The sequence below is a fragment of the Coturnix japonica genome, chromosome 1 (assembly GCF_001577835.2).
Source record: "Coturnix japonica isolate 7356 chromosome 1, Coturnix japonica 2.1, whole genome shotgun sequence".
NCBI classification, from domain to species: Eukaryota; Metazoa; Chordata; class Aves; order Galliformes; family Phasianidae; genus Coturnix; species Coturnix japonica.
Genome location: NC_029516.1, coordinates 117,119,076 through 117,134,274, shown reverse-complemented (window position 1 = coordinate 117,134,274; position 15,199 = coordinate 117,119,076). Strand labels below are relative to the sequence as shown.

The following is a 15,199-nucleotide window of genomic DNA, read 5'->3' as shown; positions in this document are numbered from 1 at the left end:
TCTTTTTTTAAGGCCCTAAAAATAGTTGATTTTAATAAGCAAAGTAAATGAGTCTGGAGGCTTTACATTTTTTTGTGTACTGTATACAATTATGCCACATGAGCCTTGAAATGTTTTTCTCAGGAATTTGTAATATATCACACTACTAAAAAAAATAAATCATCAATAACAAGCAAAATTATTTAAGCTAATTTAATAAAGATGAGCTTACTTTGTACATAGTCACAAAAAGAAAGTCCAATAACACAGAGAAGCAAAGATAGCAAGCGCAATAACAACTCAATATTGGTAAATTCTACCTCCAAACTGTGAAAACTAGAGTCAGACAATGTCTATTGTTTTGTAAGAATCCAGCAAATTACAATTTCTGATACCTCATCATTAGTTTAGAGCCTTACTTGGTATGGCTTCCACTTAGAACAAAAGTGAGGTATCAAAAACCCTTTCCAACTGTAGACTGCCGAGTCTTGGGAAGGAATTAAGGCAGCAAAATTTTAACCTTCAAAACACTGTTGCCAACAGCACTATAAACAACATGTGTCTCTGGGTTAATACCTTGTTTAGGAACCCAGCTCTACACATCAGTGCTTTTAGTGTGGCTGTTGCAGCTGCCCTATGCAAAAGCAGACTAAAGACCTCCTCAGAGTGGTACCACAAAGTCACATGGCTAACATGCTCTCGAGCAATCAAGTCTTTTACTTAACAGTTCCCAAGTGTTCTCTTTGTTCCAGAGAGCCAAGTTATTTTATTTCCCCTTCTCCCCATTTACCCAAGCTGCTTCCCCCTGAAACTGCTCAGGTTGCCACAAAGGAGCAAGTGTTAATGTGTCTGGTGAGTGAAACAGTCCCATCTGAGCAGAGGACAGGTGTCCATTACAGACTGCTAATGTGCCCTCCATGTTTCAGGTAACATGAGGTAAATGAGTATTTTGAGAAAACCTAGGACAGACAGTAAAGGCATTTCAAAATCCATAGCTATGAAAGCTTAGAGATTCAGAGATCAAAAGATAAGTTTCTTTTAAAGGGAAAAGTAAGGGCAAAGGGAAAACTAAACAGGAAAATGTCCCAGGAGAAGGAGGAAGGTTATCAACAGAACTATCTGTCCATTTGAAATTTTGTATTTTTTTTCCCCACAGAAATTAATCATTTACTTCAGGTATCTCAAACTACAACATAATAAATTTCCATTAGACCAGGTTAAAAATCTGCTCTTAAATGAATGTGGAAATCTCAGTGTGCAATTTGCAGTAAGAACTATTCTAGTACGCGCAGCTCACTTGGACATTCAGAGTTACACAGTAGAGACAAACATAAATAAAAACCTCTTTGTCCATTGTAAGCATGTGCCAGATAGTGGTTATGAGAAAGAAGCTCAGGAACAGATTCAGAACTGAAGACAGATGTATGTGCAGAAATTTGCTTTTCCTAAGATTTAAGAGTTATGATTAGGTTTCACTTTGAATTCAGCGCATGTAGTTAGTATCCAATATTTAATCAGTAATTAATCTGTAAAACTGTCTTTTTTTTTTTTTCCAACTGAGAATATATGCACTGCTCTGGCAAAGTAAAAGCTTGTATTTTGAAGGATATTATCCATTACTACATGCTGGTTTCTCAAAGTAGATAAAAAGAAATCATAAAAACGTTTCATTTGCTTTAGAAAGTGTAAGATCCTCCTTTCTGGCACATTAATTTGGTGTCCACATACAGGCATCTCATGAGAACACCATCTAGGGGACAATGCAAAGTGACACAGAATATTCCCTGTGCCCTCCAGCAGCCAGCTCAGAGCACAGCTCTCACATGGTATCTGCCATGTGGATGTTCTCAGCACACTAACGCTTCCTAAATGCCACTAGCTACTTGCTATTGGACAACCGAACCGTGTTGTTAACATCAGTCAACACAGGGATAAGAGCCTGCACCAAAGAAAGAAACAGGTCATCCAAAATGAGCAGCTCCAGCTAATGCATTGCAAAGCTAGCATTACACCTCCTCCCTCCCCTCGCTTTCCCAAGAAGGGCCAAGGATTCTTCTCTTCCCTCAGCCTGAGCTCCGCTGAGGACTGAAAGGCTTCCAGTACAGCTGAGACCGCTCTGCTGCGTGCACTTAATGAGGGAAAGTGTGAAGGGCTCAAAGTGCCACTGCTTTCTAGAATTTCAGCTCGATCCTTCTGTAGATGTGAAGGGAGACAACTGTTATTTCAGGGCAGCCAAAATGCTTAGTTGTGTGAGATTAAGCTCTTTGAAAATGGATTACAACTAGCTGGGGAATTTCTCCATTAGCAATAACTGCCAGAAGTCTCCTAATGGAGAATCTCTGAACTGAAAGTCTGCAGCAACAGTTATTCTTTTTATAAAACCATTCAATTTCAGTGGTCAGCTTAATGCTTAAAAACTGACCTACATTCTCCTACAGCTTTGAGTTAAAAGCTTCAATACTAGTACTGGTAAGCTAAACTGCCAAGAGACCAGCTTGGTTAGAGAAGAGTTTCACTGTAACCTGCCATGGTACATGAGCACTAATACCCTGGGAGCTAAGAATTATGGCTGCAAAAGCTTGCAAATAACTCATCCAAGCAGATGTGTGCTGAAGTCTCAGACTCAATGGCGCACTCACCTTTGCAATAATTGTACACAGAGTCCAGAATCTGTAATTGCATTATAAAGTTGTCACTGCAGTTGAAGTTTTATGCTTGAAAATGAGGGTACCCCCTAAAATTTTTATATGTTGCAAAATTTATGTAAGATTTGTCCATAAAGGTTCTCCTGAATTCTCTTTAAAACACTATCCATTTTCATTCCTAACCTACACTGACTTAAGAACTGCTCAGGTATCCAACGCTTATTTGCTTTGACTTTTACAAAGGAAGTGAAAAATTCTAACCTAGTAACATCACTGTTCAGTGGGCAAACTTCTTATGTTACTTTGCAACTCTCCAGATCCTTTATCAGTTGTTATAAGTGCAAGAAAAAGAAAACATTATAATTACAATAGGGTAATACGTTAACAATTGGAGCAGGGAACATGGACAGCCTTCACTCCAACTGAGAGAAGTTTAGTCTCCTTGTTTGTCCTCTTGCATCTACCAACAGATGAGAAGCACTCTGTAGTTAACTTGGTTCTAAGCAAACACGAAGACAGAAGGTCTTTAAAATGAGGTATCATTTTTCCTCTCTCCTTAATGAAAGAGACGGCACTACAATGGAGCCTTCAGTGACTGTACATACTTCCAAGACAGGGCAAGCTGAATGAAACATTGCCTAAAGGGCTACTGGAAAAGGAAGTAAATACAGGTGATAAAGGATACTTTTACCTACCAAACAAGTAGAAGTTTGGCTCAAGACTAAAGTATTTAACTGGGGAAGTTACCAAAAAAGAGCAGAATGCTGCAGCTAATTGTGCTGTCCATAAACAACTCTCTTCCGTAGACTGAATGTTCTATTACTGCGTATCATGTTGTATGCAAGTATTACTTGGGTATATCAGAGTGCATAATGAGGTAGGAAGATTTTCTGCAGCACAAGCTTTATGAAGAGTCACCTGCTTAAAAGCCGCAGTTAATTATTACAGCATACAGGTGTTCTGTGGTCTATCAAAGCTACAAGATAACAGTGAAACACCAGGTTTAAGGTTCACGCTAATGTAAAAAAAAAACAGTTCAGACTCATCCGCAAAGAAAACATTAATTTCAACAGTCTGTTCCAAACTCCTAAACATTTTGGCACAATAAAGTTCCTTCACAGATCTCCTTCAGGACAGGTAAGTCAACTTACTTCTAGAATTACTCTAAGGACAAGCCCAGGAAAACTTATTTTCTGTAACACCAGCTTGCTTGACCTTGTAGTAGACGTTTGGATTTCCAATTATCTGGTTTAAAGCAGTGATGTTTTTCCCCTGTTCTAGCCAAACCATACTGACAAATTTATGATTCCAAGAACTCACTGGCTGTATCATTTCCCATTCAGCTTCATATGCTTAACAAGAGAATCCTTTGACAATTTAAAGCTTTCAATTTTTTTATTTTATTTTTTTTAATTTTTTCCTCAGGCAGAATTTTTCTGTGAAATCCAGCTACTGCTCTGAAATACAGCTTGAAACCAGTAATTTAATCTGAAAGCTTACTAATGAAGTTCTCACAGCATGGCACAAGGCAAGCCAATGAACCTCCTGTGCCCAGAGAATCACAGAATCACAGAATTGTAGGGGTTGGAAGGGACCTCAAGAGATCATCAAGTCCAACCCCCCTGCCAAAGCAGGCTCCCTACACCACGTCACACAGGTAGGCGTCCAGGCGGGTCTTGAATATCTCCAGAGAAGGAGACTCCACCACCTCCCTGGGCAGCCTGTTCCAGTGCTCCGTCACCCTCACCGTAAAGAAGTTATTGCGCACATTCGTATGGAACTTCCTATGCTGTACTTTCATCCCAACTTTTGGGAGCTTACCAACCTTTGTGTCAGTACCAGTGGTAGCCCAGAGCAGCGAAGCCCCGAGGCACCAAGATATTGCTGGAAAGCAACCTTACACTATTTGGTTGCTCCCCAGTTGGCTCCACTTAGAAGCAACACAATTCTAACTTCAGGAAGAGGAGAGGAACACTATGGCGATTTTGTTTGAAATAAGCCTAAGTTACTCTTGAAACTGTGCTAAGATGGCATTTAATCTTATTTTAACATAACTGGAAATCTAAAATGGGCATGAATGGCTGAGCTTAGAGACACATCCACAGAGAATGAGCCTATGCCAAAAATGGGTGTCAGGCAATACGTGCAAAAGTCCTCTTGAAACAAATGCTTTAGTCCCAGTTGCTTCTTCCAAGCCTTCGGTTGTTATCTGGCAGCTGTTTTTGGACACGCTATAAAAACTAATTTTATCATACATGCTCTTCTTTCCACAGTAAGAGATAAACATCTATTAATTTTAGCCCTGACAGAGTTTTAAATTGGCTTGCTTTTGCTGTTAGCCTTAACTCAGATCAGTCCCCTGATCCAGTTTGGCCTGTAGTCACTTGAAATTAGTGCTACAGTGAATGAAAGGAAATAGAAAAAGGAATACACTTTCCCATAAAGCCACATGCTGTTAGGAAGAAAAAAAGTACTTTAAGCTACACTGCTTCTGATTTTATACATATAGATCCTGTGAATCAATAAGGGAACAACTGTTCAGTCACCCACCCAGCACAGTCTGTGCTGCAGTTCTTAGTTCACCTTGAAATTCTGCCCTGGCAAATACTTTGGGGGTCTCCTGATGGTGTGCCAGGTTTTACACTCTCTCATTAGCAGTCAATCTGTAATATCATTCGCATCTGATTTATGCATGTTCGTGGTTGTTGACCCTCAATAATATTTCTATTAAAAAGGGTACGGTCTTTAGGTTTTGTCATTCAGTGCAAATGAGAGCCCCTAATTTTAAAGCAGCTTTACTCCAGCGACCAAGCCATATAGCACACTGTCCCATTCTGGCAGAACTGAAGCAGTCTGGAGTTTCTGGAATTGACACCTTCTGGAATTTACACTCGTAAATATTAAGTCTAAGGAAGACTCTAGACTTACACTGCAACATGCAATTGCAAGTATGGAATCAGAACCACAGTACGACAGCCTAAAAATATATATTCAATTTCTTCTTTGCTGTAAGTGCATACAACCAGCTCTAATAAAGGATAACCTTTCACATAACTCTGTCAGCCTCACTGTGTTCAGGGGCTCATAGTACAGATACCTAGCATAAGCTTGAGATCAAGCAGTTGATGAACCTAATTGGTCTGATCCCTCTTCCATTTGCTGAAGTCAGGCAAAACCCTTACTGTTTTGGCAGCTGGAGGTCAAACTGCAAATAGAAAGCTCAGAAGAGTTGATTTGTATGATTTTACTTACTTTTAAACACTCAGCATCAAGTCTTATTGTACTTCCAGTGCAGTAACAAGCTTTTCACATGGTCCATGCCAACAATAAGTATCAACTTCAACACAAAAATATCAGTCCTAGAACATGTCTACTAAGTTGCAGAGATACGAATCTACATTGATTTTACAATTTAGTATTAGAAAATCCATCTTATTAATAAACTAGAACTATGCACCATTTGCTGCATAGGCTTAAAAGTCTTACTAAAGCTCAAAATTGCTCCTTCTGACAGTTGCAGAACTATCAGTAATTCTTTTCTCCCGATTTATCAAGCCACACTTCAAGAGTCAACACAAGCTCCATGAGAAAGCCACTGAATAGAAATCAATGTTAAACTTTAAGTATTTTAGCAGAGCATGCAGTGCCTTGACCATCTACACAAGTTTGTTTGGGATAGTGTGTTAAGTCTCATGTAGGAGGAGGTAGTAGGTAGTGGAATCCAGGAAAAGTTTCCACCTAGAGCTATGAAATACATTCCATACATAACATCTTGTGCAATAAAAATACATTCAGTGGGAAGTATGCCACCTCAGACAAGATGTATTACATCCACATGCTCAGAAGTAGCGTGGAATAAACATGCAAGCACAGGGGAAGTTTTCAAATGACCAAGACATGATTTTAATTAGTCTTCCATCAGAGGTACATTAACATCACTTTTCTGCATGATACCTAACCATTAAGGTATGTGCTTACCAGTCTCCTCACTTTCAATATTGTATATACTGTACTAATGGATCTCATACCTGAATTCTGCAACTATGATTTTGGAAACTGAAGGACAATCCTGATTTGTTAGGTTTGGTAGCAATTTGGTATAGCTGAAGCCAAGTAATGCAGTCCTGCCACTGCAAACACATTATTGCTGTAGAAACACCTCCAAGCATGGCTGCCTTTATCTACTTTTTGCGTAGTTACATAGAACTTCAGCAATAAAAAAGTCATTCAGTTTGAAGGAGTGCCATGATTTATTCAGAAATGCCTTGGGATGGGGCACAGGTGGAATAGCAGAAGGAACAGGTAGTTACCTTCTCCCACAAGAGCCACAAGTATATGAACAGAACATATCTCACACAGTTGTGAGTAATTTGCTCTATCTGCTGACAGAACTTTTACCAAAGCCTTTGGGTGTAGTAGGATCCTTTAAGTGTTTGCTGCAACTGACCAAAGATACATTTTGCCTCTTCTGCCAATTCTGAAAATGAAAATGACACCGATTATAGAATAGGGAGAAGGGAGAAAAAAAGTTTCAAAAAATAAATAAAAATAAATAAATCCAGGTAAAGAAAGGCAACTTCTACTACATTTTGTGCTAAGACAAAAGTAGTACAAGAATGTTAACGGCTGTGAATTGTTGTCAGGCACCCTCCATTTTATGAACTACGTCAAATGAAGTCTCCAAGTCAATAAGATACCCAATTTTTCATATAGTTGCAGCTTTCTCAGGAAGTACTTTGATCACAGGTTAAATCAGTATTCCTATTTTTTAACTGGCACATTCTGTCACCTCAACTGTTTTCAGGAGACTAGCCGGTAAGACCCTCCTAGTACATAACCATGTTGATTGTACACAGCTAGCAGATCACACTGGGACTCACTACCTGCAAAAGAGTCACGACCGACTAAACATCATTTTAATGGGGAAAAACTGACAGTCAGTTACCTCAGGCAATTCTAACATTTGTCTATGGAAAACAGCCCTTGACAGGACAGGCCATCAGTTCAACATCAGAAGTAACAAACAGGGCTAAGACAGACATCCACTTAATTCGTAAACTCTGCAGCCTTCCATGTTTAAGACAAAACAAATTGCAGTCACTCAATGCAACTGAACTTAGAAAAAAATCTACTCAAGAAAATTATCAAATAAGCTCAGCTGCATTACAGAGCTGCAATCAGCAATTGCAGTAAGTGTCCTGTGAGCTGCTGTCTGGCAATGCCCCAGCCAATTCTAATTCAGATGACTACGAAAGCAATCACATATCCCTCTGATCATGTACAAGTTGAAAGATATTTGACAGAAGCGTAACAAACTGTTTCACGTTTTCTAGGAAACAAAGTAGTACCACTGACAGAGGACACACTGTTACTAATGTTAGTGATAATAAAGGTTGTTATTTTCCAAGAGGAAAAAGTACACAAGAACTCCTCAATCTCTGGATCGTTGGGACAGGATTCATCTGCAGAGGGTACAAACATCTACACTACTTCATCACGCTCCAAGTCATATAAGCTGTAAGCACCATATTGGCTTTTCCACAGAAGCAATACATACATGCATAAGTTTACTGCCAGCCAAAAGGAGGTAAAGAAGGTGCTGCCACAGTTGCAGCCAGTACATTTGAAGCTCAGCTCATACCAGGTGTCTCTATTGCAAAAGTGGGAGAAAAGCATCGGTTTGCTTATAGTTTCCTCTAAACAGCTGAAGCGTAAGGTCTGGCAATCCATCAGTGATGCACCATTTATGGGAAATATCTCATCTTAGCAAGCCAGTCTCTGTGGGCAGCTTGGATGTTTTCATTCTGTCTTAAATGTTGGCATCTGCTGTAATAAATTGGCATTATACCAACAAACTAACATCACGCATAGCTATCAGCTAGAGTCAGACTTCCATTTCCCATCCCCCCTGAACGCTTCTTATTCCGCTCCTCCATCCACCCCCCAGAAGCTACCAACAGGTTTCCAAAGAAAAGGTTGTGGTAGAAGAAGACCCTGTTAGGAAAGCTGGCTTGCTGGAGACCTCTAACTAATACCTAAGTGACTTCTATGAGTACAGATATAAAACTGCCTCAGTGAAGCTTCTCGAAACTTATTTTCCCCTCAGAAGTTGGAATATTATCTTAATCACTGGAAGAATCAGTGCACTGAGGCACGACCACACCTTTACAGCTACAGGCTCTGCATTTGATGTCATTGTGAATGTGCCACAGGAGTTCAAAGAACATGTTCCTAACAGAGGAGTGCAAAAGCAATCAAGAGGCACTAACAGAATCACAGAACTGTAGGGGTTGGAAGGGACCTCTAGAGATCATCGAGTCCAACCCCCCTGCCAAAGCAGGCTCCCTACACCACGTCACACAGGTAGGTGTCCAGGCGGGTCTTGAATATCTCCAGAGAAGGAGACTCCACCACCTCCCTGGGCAAACATCTAACTTCACTCAGGAGGAAAGCTAATCTTGTAGGCACAGCGGAGAAGTTGAAATATTTCACATACAGCTGACATAAATAGCACGCATAAGCAGCATTTGGTATCATTAACAGGTGGCCACAGAACCAAAGGCCTGCCATTTCCACGCTGAGGTGTGACGCATCCAGCTATGGGGATCACCAAGCAGTAACAGCAGATGAAGGTATGATGCAGTTAAAATATCAGAGAACAAGCCAGTGCTTAGTCCTACAACTGAAATTTAAAGGATTCATTCAAGATTCAGGGCAGTTTTTCAGTTTTTAAATCGTCCTATTCGGCATGAATTTATTTGGTTTTTACAAAGTCCAGTTTTCCCATTAAAACTCAACTGATTTACAACACAGTAGTATGAGACTAAGTAAAAAACAAACAAACACAACCACTCGTTTTCCTAGTTTAACTAGCACTACGGTACATGTATGTAAGCATGCCACTGCACACAGATACATTTTATTCTGCTAATATTTTGTTTTCAGCTTCAGATGTATTTTCCTCAAATAGGCTGGGTAATGATCCCACTTACATTCCAGCTCTGACAGGTAGGGATGTCACCAGCTCTTGGCTAAAACACCCAGCTCTGCTACCAGCAGGTAATAAGCCTTTCAGTTCACATCTTTAAGTTGCCAGTCCATTTGACATAGCGATAGTTTCCCTCCAAAGTTTCAGAGAAATTGATGAGCAAGATGGACACAGCGTCAAGTGCTGCATTTTCAGTTCACTATATTCTGGAGATAGAAAATTGTCTGAAAATGGTCACTCTTACAACCAATGCGAGAAGCTGAATTCACATTCAATTTAGTTCTGTTCAAAAATTAACTACTCAAAAACTCAGTTCCCCAAAACACAGAGCATTCCAATGGCTGTGTGTTGTTTTTACCTCGTTCTTGAGGAAATTATTTTCCCAGAAAGCCCTATTTTGCTCAGTTTTATCAGTTTTCATCAATAAGTGCAACCCTTGAGAAGCAGCCTGTTGCATCCCTTTCCAAAGCTACCCATCTCACCACCGGTTGCCTATGTAAAGATGTACATACAACTCAATCTGCTACACTCCTCTTCCAAAAGGCAGAGGATTATCTACAAATAACCTGTATGGCTCTATACAAAACCTACTGTCTCAGGATTCCTGGAGTATGTGCGAGACCCACAGTCACTCCTGAACACCTCATAGCAAATGTAGAGACACACATTCCATCTCACCATCCGCCACCATAACTCTTTAAGAGGTAGCTCCTACAGCACTAAACATCATAACAAGAATCTGACGTTTGTCTAACAATTCACCAGAACTTCATTGATGTGAACACTACTGAAGAATAGTAAGAGCATGGAAGAATAGGTTGACCTTCAATTCTGCTTGATTTTACATCAGATGCACAATGCTCTGTCTGAAAGCCCACACTGCAGTCGCATAGGAAACTAAACTCTGATGGCAATGAAACTCAGCAGCTGAGGAAAAAAGAAATATAATCAAGTTGTTCTACAAGAAATCTAAGCAGTTTTTCATTTCAACATGAAATTTCTTTAAAGATTACGTAGTAGAAGACAAACATCTGCTCTTTGAAATGCACTTGACCCGTGAGGCACAACTTGAAATTAATATTAGTGTCAAATAAACAATCTTTCTACACCAACAGTTAGCAACACTTTTGTTTTTAAAGGTACTTCCAAACATTCTCCCTAATAGAATCAAAGTAAGGAACCTCAGATGAAATATATCAAACTGAGCAAAGAAAGATGCAAGATTAATTTTATACAGCTATTAAGCCTGTTCTACCCACACAATATTGTCTGTAATACAAGTAAGGGGCCAAAGGTACGTTATTCTACAACTGCCATTTGTCAAGAAAGTGCAAAGCTGGTTAAAAATGAGAAATGATTGTTCATTGTTGCAGCATATAAAAAGCTACACATTAGACACGTTGTTTCCTAAAAGATTTAGTTGCTTTTAGACATGCATTATCTTACTATATTGAGATCTTTCCAAGTTCAACACAAAAAAGCCTCATACAAGCCCAAGCAATCCAACTATCACTCGATGAAAGACAGACCAAGTTAAGGGGCACCACTCATGGTAATAACAGCGTTTGCTTACAGCAGGATGCCATGAGTAGACTAAGTTCTTTTTTAACTCTGAGGTTCCTAAATATTAACTGCTACTTTGGGGTAATTAAGGATATAATTTTCATTTCTTTCAGTAGTTTCACCATGAAAAGTTCAAGCAGCAAATTACTTTCAATCACAAACTTATACTGAAACAGAGGGGTTCAGCACTTGAACTCTGCTTTCAGCAAAGGAATAAACATTGCTTATAAAACTCAGCTGAAAGAAAACCGAAATAACAACGTAGCAGATACCAGCCTAACACCTTTTCACCATCACAGGGCTCCGTGGCCCCCTCTTGAAGGTCACCTGAAAGGGACACTAGTGCACTGAATACAAAATTAAGTAGCAGGCTATATTTAGAATGATTGGAAAAGCCACAAATCCAAAGACAACGCAATTATTATTCGGATGCCAAACTCCCCTTATTTAAAAGGAGTATAGAACAAATGTCATACATGCTGTCACGGATGTATCTTCAGTACATGAATTAGAAGTGAAGGTGAGGTAAGGACAAAGTGAATGAATTCGTATACCACCAAAACACAAGTTAGGTGGTGGCTGAGGAAATACCAACTTTCCTATAAAACAGTTGTAAGCTCTTGCCTCTCTGAAACATTCACTCTGCAAGTAGTTTTCCTACTAAGTATGCATTTCAAACGCTTCTATTTTCAATTACGAGCTCACTTTAAAATGGTGGATTTAACTCACTGCTGCAAAACAGCAGAAAGGCACATGTTGCCACACAACAGATATCTCTTTAAAATTCAGATGAAATAAACAATATAAGGGATTTCAGGGTCGTCACGCAAGTAAGAAAGCACCTTTCAACATATCCTGCTTGAGTTAGTACAGTTTGAGCCAATTTTGTATGCCCAGTTTCAGTAAAAGGTAAGTTAAAACCCCAGGAAAAAAAATGCACGCAGATTATGGAAAACATGCTGTTGATGTCTAATGGCATCAAGCACACTAATGTCCCACAGCATGCACCTCTCTGTGCAGTCACACTTTATCTACACTACACGATTCAGTAAGCCCTCCTGTCTTGTTTGTTTGCAGAGAACCACCTGCATAGTCTTCTAAAACACAGAGATCATCAGAACTGAAACTTACTGAAATACTGCGAGTTGAGCAAGAACTTTGATATATTTCCTGAAGTTTGTGTGGCTGAAGAAGCACAATTAACTACAATAACTTAATTGCATAAGATCTGAAAGACAAACCTGGACCTGCTGAAAAGCTTTCAGTCTCTTCTTGAATCTAGAAGGTAAAACAAAATCACATCCTCGAGCTAGCAGTGCCAACTCCTTCCTTAGATCAGGATCTTGCCGCAAAGAAATTTCCTTTATCCTCATGCTTTCGGATTTCATATAATGTCTCTGTGTGCCAGTCCAGGCACTTGAGTCCCAGTAAATAGCAGAGCTGTTGTATTACCACGCAGTGCCACTTAAAGCAGCAGCTGCGCCTGAGTTCCGTGATATTATAAGAGAGTCAGCTCAACTTCGCCTGCTCCATACATTAAAGGGAACTTGGCTGGAATCACGAAAACAGATTGGAAAGTCACTTTGGGGGCCTGCCCTTTCGTCCATGCATTCCAAAGTCTAAACGGGATAGTATGGAAAAAAACCGAACCTGTTTGGAGCAGCATCTATAAAAGCAGCTTCCAATTTTAAAAAAGCAAGCCCTGGAGGAATGCGAAGAGGCCAGCCGTGGTCATGTCGGAGCTTCCTCCTCCTCCTCCCATCCCCCTCAGCTTTTCCTTCTGTCACAAAACACTCACTGTCTAGCTTCAATGAAGTACCTCATGGAAGGCTTACTAAACAGCAGTTCAGCTCTTTCTAAGCTCTTCAGCCCTTTAACAGGAATCCTATTACACTGAAAAAAAAAGGAAAGCGACAACAGAAAAAGCTGCAAACTCGCACGGAGTGGCTCAACTAGCTTCATGAAACACATTTTCTGCATTCATCTAGATGTCAGTTATTGTATCACAAGATTCTGATCAGCCAAATAGCATGGTAGAAAATAATAGCAGCAAATGTTTTACAGAAAAAGTATATTAGAAATATCAGTGATGCAACAAAATCTGAGCAAAACTGGCAGGAGACGCATTTCTTGCTCAAATAGTTCTTATAAACATCAACACCCATGTGTTACACTGCATATCTACCAAATTTCAGAAGCACTAATGTTAGAGTTAGGTACCATTACACTCTTTTTTCAGTGTAATGAATCTCAAATGCATTTTATGAGGAATAATGGAATCTTTCAGACCACAGCAATCTCCTTCCCAGAAGCAGAAATGTGATTAGTTTTTGCAGAAATTCAAGTGACGCTGTATCCTACCATTCCTCTTGTACAGTCTGATGTATATTAGATGATAACTGGAAGTTTTCACGTCATAAAATCAAGTTGAAAATACTCCTAGCCCTTTAAATTCTCTACGAATATCACCTGTTTGATACTTCTGACCAGTTATGCAAATGCGAATCTACTGAACGGCAAGATAGAGCCAGTCATGATGTTTTCATCCCTCATGCTTTAAATAACTTTCTTGATTAGATAAAGATGTACACATACCAAGAAACACTAGAACAACTGTTTCACTACAAAGCTCAAGTTTTCCCTTACTTGACTACATTATTTTAGCTCTGCATTTTGTTTATGATCTTTAGCCTACTTCTATTCATAGCTACTCTGTCATGGATCAGTTTAGTAAAACTCCACAACAGACAGCAAGATTCAGAAGAAAGAAACTGAAAAGGTACCAGTGAAACATGACTGTAATTCTATGACTTGTCTAAATTGGTTCCTTTTTACTTTATCAGATACTACTAGGAAGTAAATGTTGACAAGAAGTCTGTTTTCTTGAGTTTAATTTAGTGGCAAATGTTTCCCACCTGTTTCTTTATTGCAACTTGTTATGAAGATATTTATTTCTCTCGGAAGTAGGAGAACAAGAAAGGAATTGACTAGGCAGGAGTCAGACATGTTGTGTTTGGCATGACCAGACTGTCAAACTGCACAGAGCAAATCTGGCTGTCACTCACTGCCTTTTAGGAAGATCAGATCAACTAACCTATAACCCTGACTCACAAGGAAGCCAGCAGAGAGACCAGTGAGGGTGGCACACAACAGCAGCATGGCTGGAACCTGAGAAGGGGGACTGAGGTGTTAGAGTAGGAGAAGAATCCTACTCTGGCAGCAGATGCCAATTCCAGACTAAGATGTTTGGGGAAGGTCAGGAAGGTTGTGTTGCACACAGGCGAAGCAGATTACATTTCAGTTTAGGGAGAAAAAGGCCTTCCTTTAGAGAACAAAGATACATAAGGAAAGGTATCTGCTTATCTAAACTGAGAATGTCACCCCTTTTCACAAGGTAAGGTGACGTGCTCCAGTTCACTACTACAATTGGGCTCTTCCTTGAGGTGGCTGTTTGTCATTAAGATGACTGACTGCCACACAATTGAGCTAAGGGACTAAGCTCCCTGAAGGACCCTCAGTAAGACACTGGTGCTTTCAAGCATATTTTGAAGAGTTGTGGATTTTCCTCCCTCTTTAAAATGGGGCTCCGAGTATTTAGTGAACACTTAGTTGCAATACGCTGTGAGGAGTAAGTACAGCGGCAGCTATTAATCACCCCCTCTTCACTATCTAAATATAAAAAGGTTTGTACTGCCACATTTAGAGAGGTACCAGCAGTGTGTTTATGAGACCCTTAAAATCAGCTTTAACCTTTTCAGTCGTGAATTAGTCACAAGAGAAAGGGAAAGTCAGCTTCCATCCAGATTGGACAAGGAACATCCAGGTGTAGTGTTACATTTCCTTGAATCTGAATTCTCTCCAGCAAAAGCTAAGGCAAAATATTTTCCTGGGTGAAGGGCTGGATGCCAGCCATGAAGCCGTTCAAGCATCCTGGCAGCTTATTATAAGCTAGATAAACAGAAGGGAAGATACATGCTCAGAGCTTCCTTCCAAAGCTAAAGATAAACACTATGAATGGAAGTGA

At 39.8% G+C, this 15,199-nt stretch overlaps 1 protein-coding gene across 1 annotated transcript in view; it reads right to left on the bottom strand.

The window, feature by feature from the left end:
- PPP2R3B (protein phosphatase 2 regulatory subunit B''beta) overlaps positions 1-15,199 on the bottom strand; it is a 45,496-nt gene that overhangs the window by 19,008 nt on the left and 11,289 nt on the right.